Consider the following 13,800-nt stretch of genomic DNA (forward strand, 5'->3'; position numbering starts at 1 on the left):
TATCTGGAAGAATTCTTACCTTCAGCACCTCCTCGGCAACGTCCGCCCCAGTTTCCCCCTGGGGTTTCTGTAATTGCTATGAAGTCTCTTTCTTGGCATTTTCAGCTTGACCGAGCTGTTCCTTTTCCCACCTGACCGCGGCTACAAGGCACTGCCTCGCCACCTGTTGGTTCCCCCTTACCTCGGCAACTCCATACTCAGTAGGAAATTTTACTTTTACGTGAAGGGTGGACGGAACAGCCTCCATGGCGTGAATCCACGGCCTTCCCAGGATTGCGATGTACGGTGCGAATGATCGGACTACTATGGATGTAACTATAACTCCTTTGCCTTCCATGTCTACTGGGAGAGAGATTTGCCCCTCGGGAATTACAACTCTTCCGTCAGACGAGACCAACGGCGTGTCATACTTCGCCAAATCCTGAGTCTTTAACCCGAGCCCTTCAAAGAGGTCCGGGTATGACGTCAGCCCCGCTACCTTGATCAATCATCACCCTCTTCACCAGGAATCCGCCTATCCGGGCTGTCACCACCAAAGTATCGTCGTGAGGTTGGACCGTTCCTTCCAAATCGTCTTTTCCGAACGAGATGGCCAGCCGTCCAACTTTCTTTTTCTTCTTGGATGATTCTTCCCCCGCGCAAGCCACTGTCAATACCCTTTTTGCCGCTGCTGCTCTTCTTGGTGCGGCATGGATGACTTCGATTACCCCCAGGGGTGGTGGAAGGGGGTTCCTTTTCTGTTGGGCACCCTGCCCGGCTTCTCGGTCAATGGAATCTGCTACAAACTCTTTCAGGTACCCTGCCTTCACTAGCTGTCCGAGATGATCTTTTAATACCCGACACTGCTCGGTGGTGTGTCCCTTGTCTCTGTGATAGGTGCAGTATAGGTTTTGGTTCCTCCGAGATGGGTCGCCCCCCATTTTGTTCGGCCACCTGAAGAATGGCTTGTTCTTGATCCGTTCCAAGATTTTGTGCACGGGCTCTTTAAACACCACATTAACCCCTTCGATTTGCACCTCTGGTTCCTGCATTCTGAAGTCTCTTTTCGGTTTCGTCGGCAAAATGCTTTGTCGAGATCTCCCCACTAAAGGAGCTTTCCCCCTGCTCTGCAACTGGTCATCCTCCAGGCGTTTGTACTCCTCTATGCGTCTCATCAGTTGCCTCATATCCTCGGGGGGTCTTCTCGTCAGCGACTCCCTTAATTCAGAATCTTCGGGGAGCCCCATCCTGAAGGTGCTTGCTGCAATTTTCTCGTTTCCTCCACCAATCTCGTTGTAGAGTTCCCAGTATTGGCTGGCATAACTCCGAAGGGTTTCCCCGACCCTCATTTTCATGGAAAGCAATGCGTCAACCGGCTGTTGCACTCGGCTGCATGTCACGAACCTGCTGCCGAATTCTTGAATCAGCTCGGCGAAACTGTGTATAGAACCTTTCCACAACCCATTGAACCATTTTAGTGCAGTAGAGCCGAGACTAGAGGGGAATACTTTACACATCAATGCATCGTTGTGCGCATGCAAAGACATCATGTGGATGTAATGGCTAACATGCTCCACGAGGTCTGTCCTCCCCTCATACGAATTGAATGGCAGTCGTGTGAATCTGCCCGGCATTGGGGCCCGTTCAATTTCATCGGAGAATGGAGACCGGGCCGCCATCCGCAAGGCTTGGCTCATGGCGTCCATGGCGGCATTGTGGTGCAATCGTTCCTCCGGCGATTCTAATCCTTGGTCATCGTAACCATGCGACCGTGAGCGGTTCCGCCGATGACGTGGTTCCCGTGGTTGTCGGTGTGACTCTTGGGAACACGATCGGTTTCGGGATCGTTGCGTACCAGATCGGCTGGAGCCCTCGCCCTGATTTCTTCTTTGCTGGGGGTTGCGATTCCTTTCGTGTCGTCGACCCCTTGCTTCCAGCTCTAAATCCATTACCAGTCTACGCAACCGCTCCAACTCTCGGTCTCTATCATCATACTGCCGATGCGCCGAGATGCCTGAAACCATCTGGTGTGTCTGAGCCGACCCTTCTCCCAATCCGGACCTTTCCTCCCTCTTGGGTGCTCCCTATCTTCCCGCCGTTTCTGCCTTCTCTCCCTCCACGTTGATCCCCGAGAAGATCCTATGGAGCCGCTCGGTGCACGCTCTCCTGAACGCTCCTCAGACATTCCTTTCGTTTGAGTCTCAGTCAAACCACAGCTTCGTAGGAGAGCCCCACAGTGGGCGCCAATTGTAGGAACCAAGTATAAGACTTCTGGGCCTTAAATCACTTGGGCTCACAATTTATTTGTAGTGGGCTTGAGGATTTCCTACTATAGGTCGTTCTCGGCAGAGAGACTCAAAACAACACTCAGTTGATACTCACTCACTTGGCTATTTTCTCTCAATTTTTTTGAACCCCTTCTTCTCCCAACTTTCTTCTATTTATAGCTAAGGTTAGTGGGAAGATTATGATTACAGACACCGTTAGTGCTACTGAAGGTCCAATGTTATCTGGTTAAAGTGGATGTTTAGGTAAGAGGGCGGTGCAGCATTTATGATCTTGGAACTTGGTTCCATCTTGACCGATTATGTTCTGCAACTTAGTTTCCCGTGCATATCATGATTTTCCCGGACACGGCTCATACGCTTGACCGGGCAAGCTTAACCGGTCACCTCTTGGAACTCAATACCCAAAACTTGTTTTTACACTAAGGCAGTTTCAAGAAGGGCATAAGGTAACTGGACCTTTCTGCTGGGCCTGCACCCAATGCCGGTATGGGCTTGGGCCCGGGGCCTATATGGGCCTGGGTCCAAGGCCAGTATGGGCTTTGGGATCTCGGTGCCGTACAATATCTATTACAATAAACAACCATCACAACCACTACTATAGTGAGTTTGGCCTTCTATTTTTCTTCCCATCTGAACACACTTGACACATAAATTTTCAAAAAATAATTCAAAAAAATTCACAAAATTCCAATTTGCAAAACCCATAAAACAACCCAACACGATAAATCTGAAAACTGAAGAGAGCAGAGAGTCATTAGCTGAAAAATAGCATGCAAGGGAGAAAGAGGCAAGAAAAAAAAAAGAAAAAAAGAAGAAAAAAAAGCGTGCAAGAGAGAAAGAGGAAAAGAAAAAAAGAAAGAAAAAAGAAGAAGAAGATGAGAGCATGCAAGGGAGAAAGAGAGAGTGGGAGTGTAATAAAATACAATTTTTTGCTTTAACTCTTTTGCTACAGTGTATAGTTATAGATGGCTGTGCACTGTAGCAAGAAGCTTAAAAATTTTAGTTATGAAACCACCATTGTAGTATGCTTTTAAGTATTGGTAGTGCTAAAAATAATAATATGACTTTTTAGCATCACTGATGCTAATGCTCTAATGATTGCTTAAATTTTTTCGATAATAAAAACCAAATATATAGATACTATTGAGTTTAGAAATTAGGTTGGCAAACCATGAATAAAATGTGTCTTGTATTTGTTTTAGAAGTGAGTTTTTATAGACATGACAGCAACCCACTTTCCACTTTTCAATTTCCCAGTTTTTGAAGTTCAATAGCTTTCGACAACTGTTGATTGATTGAAAAGAGAAGCTTCCAATCGATCGAGCTTAAATTGGATTGATTAACATGAAATAGAAAAAAAAACATAAATTTAGTCCATTTAGCCCATAAAGTCGCTAGGGTTTTGTGCATCCAAGCTTATGATATATAAGAAAATCCTATAGCAAGTAAATGAGACTTTTGAGAGAGCTTCTAATTGTAGATATCAAGGTTTTGTGTCTCCTGCTCGCAAAAGTCACTACAACGTTCAAGATTGAAGCTTTATTAAGAACCGTTGTGTGTAGTTGCTCAAAACCTAGAAGAGTGAGTGCTAGACTAGAATCTTCAAGTAGGTACTTAAAGTCATGGATGGAGGTTTGTGTACTACAAACTCCCATAACTGAAGAAGTTCATGGATTCAGAGCTATATTGGGTAATGTCAATAAGTACTACTAGTCAATTTAGTGTTGGGTAATTTTATCTTGTATAAACCTTGATTCAATTAATGGATTTGTTTACTTTGGGGTTGGTAAGGTCAAACCCTCCTAGTGATTTTTACTTTGGAAATGTTGTTCTATTGAATTTCCTTGGGGTCATCATATTGTTTGTTTATTTTTCTCCATTGCTATTTATTTTTGATTGCAAAATATTAGTTATCTCATGTTAATTAGAGGCAGTGTATCATTGAATTAATTAATAACTTAGCCTTAATATTGGTTAACCGGTGTTTTTGTGGTCTAAAAAAATTAAACCAACAGATACATACTAGAGTAATATTATATATGTGAGATTAGACTATTGAATTTGATGTACGTAATAAAATTTTAAAATGTAATATCCATCATCTCTGATTTCATGCTTTCAGATTTGATATCACATTTCATTACATTCACAGTAATAGTACTAATATGTTCAAACATGAAAGCACCATGCAATTAGCAATTAAAGATGGATTGAAACTTGCATTGTGCCAATAGCTCATGTTTATGATAATGATTCTCTTGACTCTGTATTGTGATTTAAAGCTAAGATATGGTTGAGTTGTGAGACGCGTATGCATATAATATGCAAAGCTTAGGCCATGCAAGCATTGACTATTATACTTCTGTAAGGTTGAATTTATTCAATCATTAGTTGGCTTTATTCCGTGCCAAATTTTCTTGTAATTCAGTATTTAGAAACCCTGTATTTAGGTGGGAATCATGTAAGGGTAGTGTGCGAGAGAGTATGAAGAAAATCTCAAGAGTGTGCACTTAAGAAGAGCCTCGCAACTGGATCTCGCAACTGGCAAGTTGACAAAGCTGGCACATGTGTAAAGCATGCAGGGGAGTTGAAGGGTCACGCCAGCTGTTGCACTACAGGACAAAACTTCCAGTCTGGTTAGGTAGTTAGCTCGCGACTCAAACTTGCAACTCGTTCCAGTCGTGAGATCGAGTCGCCAGAACACCTTGTTTGGTTGTAATTGACTCTTCGCATTCCATATACACCCTACTATAAATACCTTTATACCCACGAAATGTAGAGAGCTTCCAGAGAGAATTTTGAGAGAGAAACCCTAGAGAAAAACAAGATTGACTCATCCATAATTTTCATCATTTAATTTCCCAAATTCCTCTACTCTCACCATTTCCATTGATACATCATTGAGATGTATATTAGCCAAATCCTTATCTCGCGACTCAAACTTGCAACTCGTTCCAGTCGTGAGATCGAGTCGCCAGAACACCCTGTTTGGTTGTAATTGACTCTTCGCATTCCATATACACCCTACTATAAATACCCTTATACCCACGAAATGTAGAGAGCTTCCAGAGAGAATTTTGAGAGAGAAACCCTAGAGAAAAACAAGATTGACTCATCCATAATTTTCATCATTTGATTTTCCAAATTCCTCTACTCTCACCATTTCCATTGATACATCATTGAGATTTACATTAGCCAAATCCTTATCTCACCATACCCATATTTGTGAGAGGGTATTTTGGTATTTGGAAAGCAATTTGGAAGGGACCAATTCATTTTGGTTGATGCAATGGGTGATTGCGGGATCTAGTAAGCTAGAGAAGACAAGATTTGGCGTAACCCTGTTGGAGCAAGAAGCTTGGAGGCTTAAGTGCATTGGGTAAATTAGGCTTAGAGAGTCTTCTGCTATTCATGTATTTCAACTTTATTCTCTAATGGATTATTGACCGCTTGGAGGACGGCGGAGAGGTTTTTCACCTAGGACTTTGGTTTCCTTTTCGATAACACATTGCTGTGTTGTTTTTGTGTTTGCATCTCTCTTCCCTTAATCTTTGTCTTTTAATTACTGCTGTGGTTGTAATTAATTTTGGTTTAGATTGTTTTACCAATTATGTTTTAGCTTATTTTCATATTCCGCACATACATTGTTTGATTATAAGTTTGTGTTGGTAATTTATAAATTGGGGTTCTAAATGTTCATAGGTGTTTTACACATTATTTGAACTTTCAACTTCCATCCAAATTAAGAGTTGCTTTTAACAAAATAAAAGTCAATTTAGGTTTCAATGTTACAATAAGTTTGTTTAGTTGACTTTGTGTGGATAATTGCTAATGGGTACTGCTTTTGCATCATTTTCCTCATTCTACAAAGCTTTTGATTAGACTGCACCATGAAAATTTTCATGAATTCATCACGTCATACCTATAATGAAAGCAGACTTCCCTAATCTATCAGATTCATTCTAACACTAAAATACCAAAACATCCACCATGAGTTCTAAGATCAGAATTTTTGTTCTCATCTTCATCATCCTCTTTATTTATATGCCTTCAGGTCAACAAGTTCACATTGTGTGTTACTCAAATATGTAAAAATTCATTATTAAAAAGAAAAAGAATATTCAGCTTAGGTAACTAATATTATCTTTTTTACTCTCCTGTAGGCGAAGTCAAAGGCTTTATGGGTGGTGTGAATCCTACAAACTAAGTTAATTGCATGCATGGAAAATACAAGTCTACTGTATAAACTATAAAGTCCTATTTGGGATAATAAGCATTGCCACATAATTTTCACTCTTAATCATAGAGCTATAATGTATATAATGAAATATACAATCAACCAATTTTTATCATATTTGAAATAGAACTAGAAGAAATGGTTCTATCCTATTTTTATTTCTCAAACCAAGAGATCCATAAATCAGGATCCTAATGCATATCTAATATCTATGATATCTTATATATATAAAACCGAGTTAACTTTAAAGAATAACATGTATAATTAATAAGTAACCACAACTAAAAAGATTGGGCGTGGAGATATTCTTTAACATATATTCTTTCCTTGACTAACATTTATATTTTAAACAATTGGGAGGGATTTGAAATTTTGAACAAAAAAAGAAAAAGAAAAAGAAAAAGACTGGCTACTTCAAAATACATTTCAATGTCTAATTCAAGAGCCACTCAGGTAGTCTTGCAATCTTCTTTGCCTGAGGTCCTTGACGATTTGAGCCTATGAATGACAATTGTAATGAATATCAAGGAATATTTGATTCCCTCCAATAGTTACTCTTAGTATTACTATGATTTTGCACTAATATATAAATATGTTTGGCAAGTGATTGATTGTGAAATCAAATTGAAAATAGAAATAGGTTTGCTAGTGTTTCCTCTTGGTTTGGTGGTAAGCATAATTTTCATTATTCAAGTTATAACAATAGCAATCTTATTAGAAATTATGGTGCAACTTTGATTTAGTGGAAACCGGTATTTTTGGTTCTGTTCGTGTAATTGCCAAAGAAACAATTAATAAAAACAAAAAAATTTGAATCATGAGAAGTTTATCAACAAATGAAATGTTTGTACTTTAGTTTACATTTAAATTTAGTCTCACATTTCAAAAGTATAATCCAATGCATTATCCTATCAATAGGGTTGTCAGCAAAGTATTTAAAGATGAATAATAAAGAAAATTACCCGTGCAATGCTAGTAGATACAAATGGTCTAATGAGTGCAGGAATTTTCAGAAGCATTTGAAACATTTCATAACTAAATAAAAGAACTCCTTGATTTTCATCATAATAATTTTGATGTATTATTGAGGTAAACTGATAATCTGATATTAGAATAAGATTTTACTGAAAACAGAAAAGGAAAATAATTATTCTATCTCCAAATAAGACCAGAATTAATTCTATGCAAATTAAGATTTTAGAAGGTAAACGTAGTTAAGAAGTTACTATGTGTATCTTAGTTACTTAATGTGCCTAATCACATATCACATTTTCTTGCTAACCTATACCTTGTGCATTTTGAAGGTTAAAATCCAAATAAAAACGAGGAAGCTTATAGAAGTTGATGCTTGTGACTATGAAAAACCTTTACCCGAGCCAAGGCATGATGTAGATTACAAAGGAAAGCCTCCTGGTATTGGCAGATTTAACTAGCTAGCTAGACCCCTTTTTTTCTTTTTTCTTTTTTTTTTTTTTCCACTTCCATGCCTCTAAGTTCTATGTATAATAAATGTGACTCTTTCCATGGAGAGAGGGATGAGCTTAAAACCCAACCACAGGTTCAGTGGTTGTGCATCTATTTTGGGTTTGTTTCATGCAATAATAATAAATTATGTGTTAGCCAGTAGCTCTGCTTGTCAAAAGAGAAGATGAATCTGCACTAGTATGATGCTTCCTTTCATGTATCTACTTCTATTATATTCTCCTATTTTCCTTTATTAATGTGTGCTGTGCAAGAGTGCGTTGAGAAATGTTTATTATTGAATTGGATTATATAAATGATTATGAGTAGCTCTAATTATAATTTGACTAGTTCTTACATATAGCTAGCACTTTCTTGAGTTGTGACAGAAAGTAGGTTTTTTACGTTACATGTTGTAATTGGCTTCTCCATTGGGACAGTTAATCATGAATAGAGCTATTAACAAACAATTAGGCATTAAAGCATAGTGAATTGAAGGAACTGTAGTTTTCCACAATGGAATTGGCAAAGTTAGATGTTGACTTCAGAAAAAGCATCTTGGATTCATTCAATGGTGCAACAACCACAATTCTTATTCGTATCACTTATTTCTATCAACATAACAAAAGGGAACAGTTCTTTGAATTCATTGGATGGAAAAAAAAAAAATACCATTTGATATGAAACAATCAAGACTGGTAAAAGAAAATTAACAAACTTGACAATGGAAGGAGCCACAGGGAAGAATCATGCATAATGAGTATAAATATACCTACCATAACTGTTTTTTATTTTTATTTTTTATGATTAATATATTAAAGATCCATAATTACTACAAAAAAAAAGTCCTCTGGCCGCGTTTTTAAAACGCGGCTATATGTCAAAAAAACGTGGCTATAGCTTATAGCCGCGTTTTTTTAGGCCGCGGTTTCTAATGTGGCATAAAACCCGTGACTATAGGATTGACAGTTCTATGGTCGCACTTTTTAACTGCGGCTTCAACCCAGGTCCTATAGCCCCGTTTAAAACGCGGCCTAAGGGTGCAATCTTAGGCTGCGTTTTAAACGCGACCTAAGGGTGCAGTCTTGGGCCGCGTTTTAAACGCAGCCCAAGGTTGAACTTTAGCCCACGTTTAAAACGCGGCCCAAGGCCAAAACATTAGGCCGCGTTTAAGAAGTGCGGCCATACCTCCCATGGTGACGGCCTTTGGCACTTCTTTAAGCCGCGTTTTAACCGTGGCCTAAGGTTCTGGTCTTAGGCTGCGACTTGAACCTTTTTTTAAGCCCCGTTTTTAAAAAACGCGGCTTCAGTCAATCTTGGGTCACGTTTTTTATAGCCACGACTTAAAAAACGCGGCCCAAGGCCCCTGCGTTTTGTAGTGAATCATCCTCCGAAATTTGGGACTAATACTTAATTTTTGTCGTTATATTTTTTTTCTTCGATCACAAATCAACTTGTGCTTCTAGCTCCATGTGGCCAAAAGGTTGTTAGACTTTGCTCATTGATTAACAGTCAAACATGATATGGAGATCAAAATTAATAATATATAAATATATATATATATAAATATTTATTTTTGCACTTAATTTAACGAAATTTTTTATGAAAAGTAAGCTAGATTTGTTGTCTAACAACGAAGTACAATTATTTACTTTCAGACAAGAGGTTGTAACTTGTACTACATACACCTTTTTTTGCTTCAGATTCCCTTGCCCCTCCTTTTATCTGTTATTTAATCCCCTCAAGAATGGCATAAAATAAGAAAGAAACAAGGGCCTCTAAATGAAAAAAAAGAGTTCTTATTAGATGCATGAGAACATTTCAGAAGTCAAAAGAAGAACATTTCAGTCTGTTTCTCAAGAAGCTAAGCACGTGGTTGATCTTTTGACAGCTTATATGTTAACTGTGATCAAGCCTTTGTTTTTACGTCTGCCGACAACCTCAAGTTGTATATAAAGCATAGGGAATGGAATCTTCATCATTTGCAATCCTTAACAAATAGCTGTACAAAAACACCATCAACATGCAATCCACCTGGAAGGGTTGGTTTAATTGATATCTGTCAATTGTAATATATTCTATTACTAGAATTCATTAGTGTTGCATACTTTCTCAACAGATTCCACTGTGGTTTCATGACACCTAATTTAACCACATAAGAGCATTCACAATGATTTCATGTATAGAACAGTAGCTATGTTCATCTCTCCCATTGATTTATTGTTAGAGATGTTGACTCATATTCTGAATAAGAAAATAACAATGATTTTTAGTATAAAGATCTCACAAGTGGAGCTTAAGCGCGTTAAGTTGAGCTCATGAGGCTTAATGCAGCTTGATTAAGTTTGTTTGGCCGAAGATGAATAATAGGTTGGGATGGGGGATCAATAAGGATAGAGCATTATTGTTACATGCCAATGTCTACGGAGTGTGTGCATAACATAAGTTGAAATTGTGTTTTCAAAACACAATTTCAGTTAAATTGTGAAATTGTGTTTTCACAATTTCAAATCATGATTTCCAAATTATAACTAAAATTGTGAAGCATGATTTCCAAGGCTGCATACGAATATGTGCAACTAACTGTGTAACAAACATTAATGATAAGGATATATTAAGAATTTCAATTTACCAAATTAGGGTTTTAACTGGGGAGGTAATATATGTTGTAAACTCTTTATTTTTTTCTCTTCTCTCTTTCTTTTTTAAAATATTTATTTTAATATAGTGAAAATTACCCGCAACTCTTGTGGATGTAAGCACATTGCTAAACCACCTAAAAGTTGTTGACTTCCTCTTATTTTTCTCTTTGTTTTTCACTGCATTGCTTAGATGGACAATTAACAACATCTATTAAGTGTCTTATACTGTATTTGATGATCGAGGGGCACTAATTACTAGGACGTGAGTGCATTGACCAAGAATGGTATGATACCTAACAAGTGAAAGCGGCCCATGGTATTGCAAAGACACATATAGAAAGAAGATATCAAAGGGGAATTGAATTCTAAAAGTTGGAACAAATAGTCCCACATTCACAATGTTGCTGCTGGGAGATAAAAAGAAGACAATGAACATTGATGTAACATAGTTGACTTTGAGTTGGTGGATATCAATGTGTGTTGCATTTTCATAATCATTCCAAGAAGGCTTTTGTAGAAGTTCATCATGACAAGCTCTTTGGCATGACAAGCTATTTTGGCTGCATTGTCTAGCACTGAGAAATATCAGCATATATATGCTAGAATCCCCTCTCAAACACAAAAACCACATCTCAACAATGGAGAAATCAACAATGCTTCCTTGGATCAAGATCTTTATTCTCATCCTTCTCCTAGTCCCTATTTGCTCATCTTCAGGTATATCATATATGCAAGCTTGATGGCATAAAATATTTCCAAAAACTGCATGTTGGGTTAACAGCTGATTAACATGCATGATCTTGTTCTTTTCCTTGTAGGCAGAGCTACTAGCTTCAACGATGGTATGGAGCAAACATACCAACCTGGTGAGGTGAGCTTAGTTGCACACATGCATGTGCATAAATCTCTTCTCTAAATGAGTTAACATGTAGCTTTTGTGCTATGTCCACCCAATTCATGGATGCCATACCTATAATAAAGTCCTTAGAGATGAAAGATACAAGCTACCTTCCTGATAGAGAGGCAAAATCAGTGCACCCATGGTGACTTTGATTATCATTATTGGTTCTTAATAATTATACTTTAAATAGAAAGAGGTCCTCACTATAAATGAATTGATATAGGAAAAGTAGAAGATCTGGTGCAAATACCATTTGAAAAAGGTTAATTTTTGAAGAGTTATGCCAAGTGTGTGCTTCACTTATGTACTACTTATTTCCTGTTATTTTATTTTGGTTGGCTTTTGAGTTTTAATTACCCTTTCCTTTATGAAGGTGATTTTCCAAATGAAGATAAGAAAGCTTATAGGAGCTGGAGCAATGTTGGATTATCAAGACCCAGTAGCCAATCCTACACATGAGCCGCCAAAGAGAGGTGGTAAAGGCTAAAGAAGGCAACAATCTTTGAGCAACTTAGACCTCATCTTATATCTTTTTGAGCTTCTGTGAGATTAATGTCACTTAGAGAGAGATAGAGAGGCATGTTGAGTAAAATTCTCCTATAAGTTTGCTACAAATTTTAGGTGTGAATAGTATATATGTAACTTCCCTTGCGTTTAAAGTTGGCCATATATAGAAGATTGATTGAGGATGTTTAAATGTTCTGCCACAAAAAAAAAATGTGAATAAATAAGGAGGAAGAGAGAAAAAAGAAAAAAGAAAAAGAAACAATAAGACAAAAGGACATATGGGGGAAGTAACAATTCAAATCATAATCCATATGGTTATCTAATAATTAAATAATAATAATAACCAAATTTCAGCAACGCTCTCAAAGTACAGAAGAAAATCAGGGCACATCCATAGGCCTGTCTAAAAAATCATTTTGTATCCTGAATTTACATGCAGGTTGGCCCACAAAGATAGAAGAACTGTGATGAGAGAGGCACAATATTGGTTTGTCAATGCCTTAAGCTTGTTTCACACTTTCACCATTAAGCAGTAAAAGCTACTGTCCTGTAAAAGTAAAAAAAAGAAGAAAAAGTAAGGCCTCTCTTTTGGCCAAAATATCCTCTTTTCACTTCGTTTTTACTAGAGACATGACCACATTATATAGGGGATGTCGCTAAACATGGATAGGGCCAAGTTTTTCTTTCACGGTTAATTTAGAGGGCGGTTGCCAAAAGATAAGCATTAGCATTCTTTCCAATGAAGAGCCGGCTAATTAGACCCACAATTTTGGAAGAATTATTCGATGCACCCGGTAAGCTACACTCTCCCCTGATATAAATGAGAGTTTTATGTGAAAAACGCACATATGAGGTCCGTTTTTATATGAGAAGAGGGCGTAATACACCGAGTGCACTAAATAATTTCACTATAATTTGAGCAGAACGTGACACAAACTCAAGCATTGACCATTAGATCTTGTCTACCCATGGTTGGAAATTCTTGAAGATTCCCAAGTATTAGTCTAACCTATAATTTCTTTTTGCTTTTGTTAAAGATAGGAATGACAATCTAAACCACCCCACCTTGCCTTCTATAGCAAATGGGGTAGGAACCGGGTTTAAGTCTTTTCCTCAAAGTTTGGGTATGTATGTAATACTTTGTTTTATAAGGCATATATATGCTCCTTAGTCTTCAAATTTTGAATTTAAGATGTCTTTTAGTGTTTTATTATTGAATTTATGTTGTAATCTTCTAAGTTTTGAATTATTTATAATTTTAAATTGTTGTTTTGTTATATATAGTTTGTTTTTTAGTTTTCTAATACTTAAAATTTTGTATTATTAAGCTTTGGGAATGTTTTGTAACGTTAGAACATTTTTTTTTTTTTTAATGAGTTTTAATTTTAATGTAGAATTCTAATCAATTATAAAAATATAAATTATATTGAGTGGGTAGGACGGGTACCCACAGGCTATGCTGGGCGTGGAGGTGGGACAAGAGTAGGGTTGGGAGTAGAGCATGGGGCAGTAGCGGGGAATAGGAAACTCATCATGTTGCCATCTTTCACTACATACTAGTCCAACATATCATGATTAAAAAAAGAAAAAAGAAAAAAAAGTGAAACATGTCTCAAGCAATTTTAGGGTAAACTTCACCATTCCTCCTAAATGTCATAGAAAATTTAGCTCACATTCCATCCTATGTTTCTATGGAGGGAGATGAGGGAAAGGAGGAATGGTGAGTAGAGTGTACTAAATTTTAGTATGTTCCTCATCTTGCCCTTTACTTTCCTCTCCTCTCCT

The 13,800-nt window shown here is 37.5% G+C and overlaps 1 long non-coding RNA gene across 1 annotated transcript; it reads left to right on the forward strand.

The window, feature by feature from the left end:
* Positions 1-11,178: 11,178 nt before the first annotated feature.
* Positions 11,179-12,199, forward strand: LOC115978150. The gene is made up of 3 exons (XR_004088652.1): positions 11,179-11,324; positions 11,426-11,478; positions 11,882-12,199. It is a non-coding gene; the product is annotated as an uncharacterized LOC115978150 (long non-coding RNA).
* Positions 12,200-13,800: the final 1,601 nt, after the last annotated feature.

Source organism: Quercus lobata, chromosome 2, assembly GCF_001633185.2.
Source record: "Quercus lobata isolate SW786 chromosome 2, ValleyOak3.0 Primary Assembly, whole genome shotgun sequence".
Classification (NCBI taxonomy): Eukaryota; Viridiplantae; Streptophyta; class Magnoliopsida; order Fagales; family Fagaceae; genus Quercus; species Quercus lobata.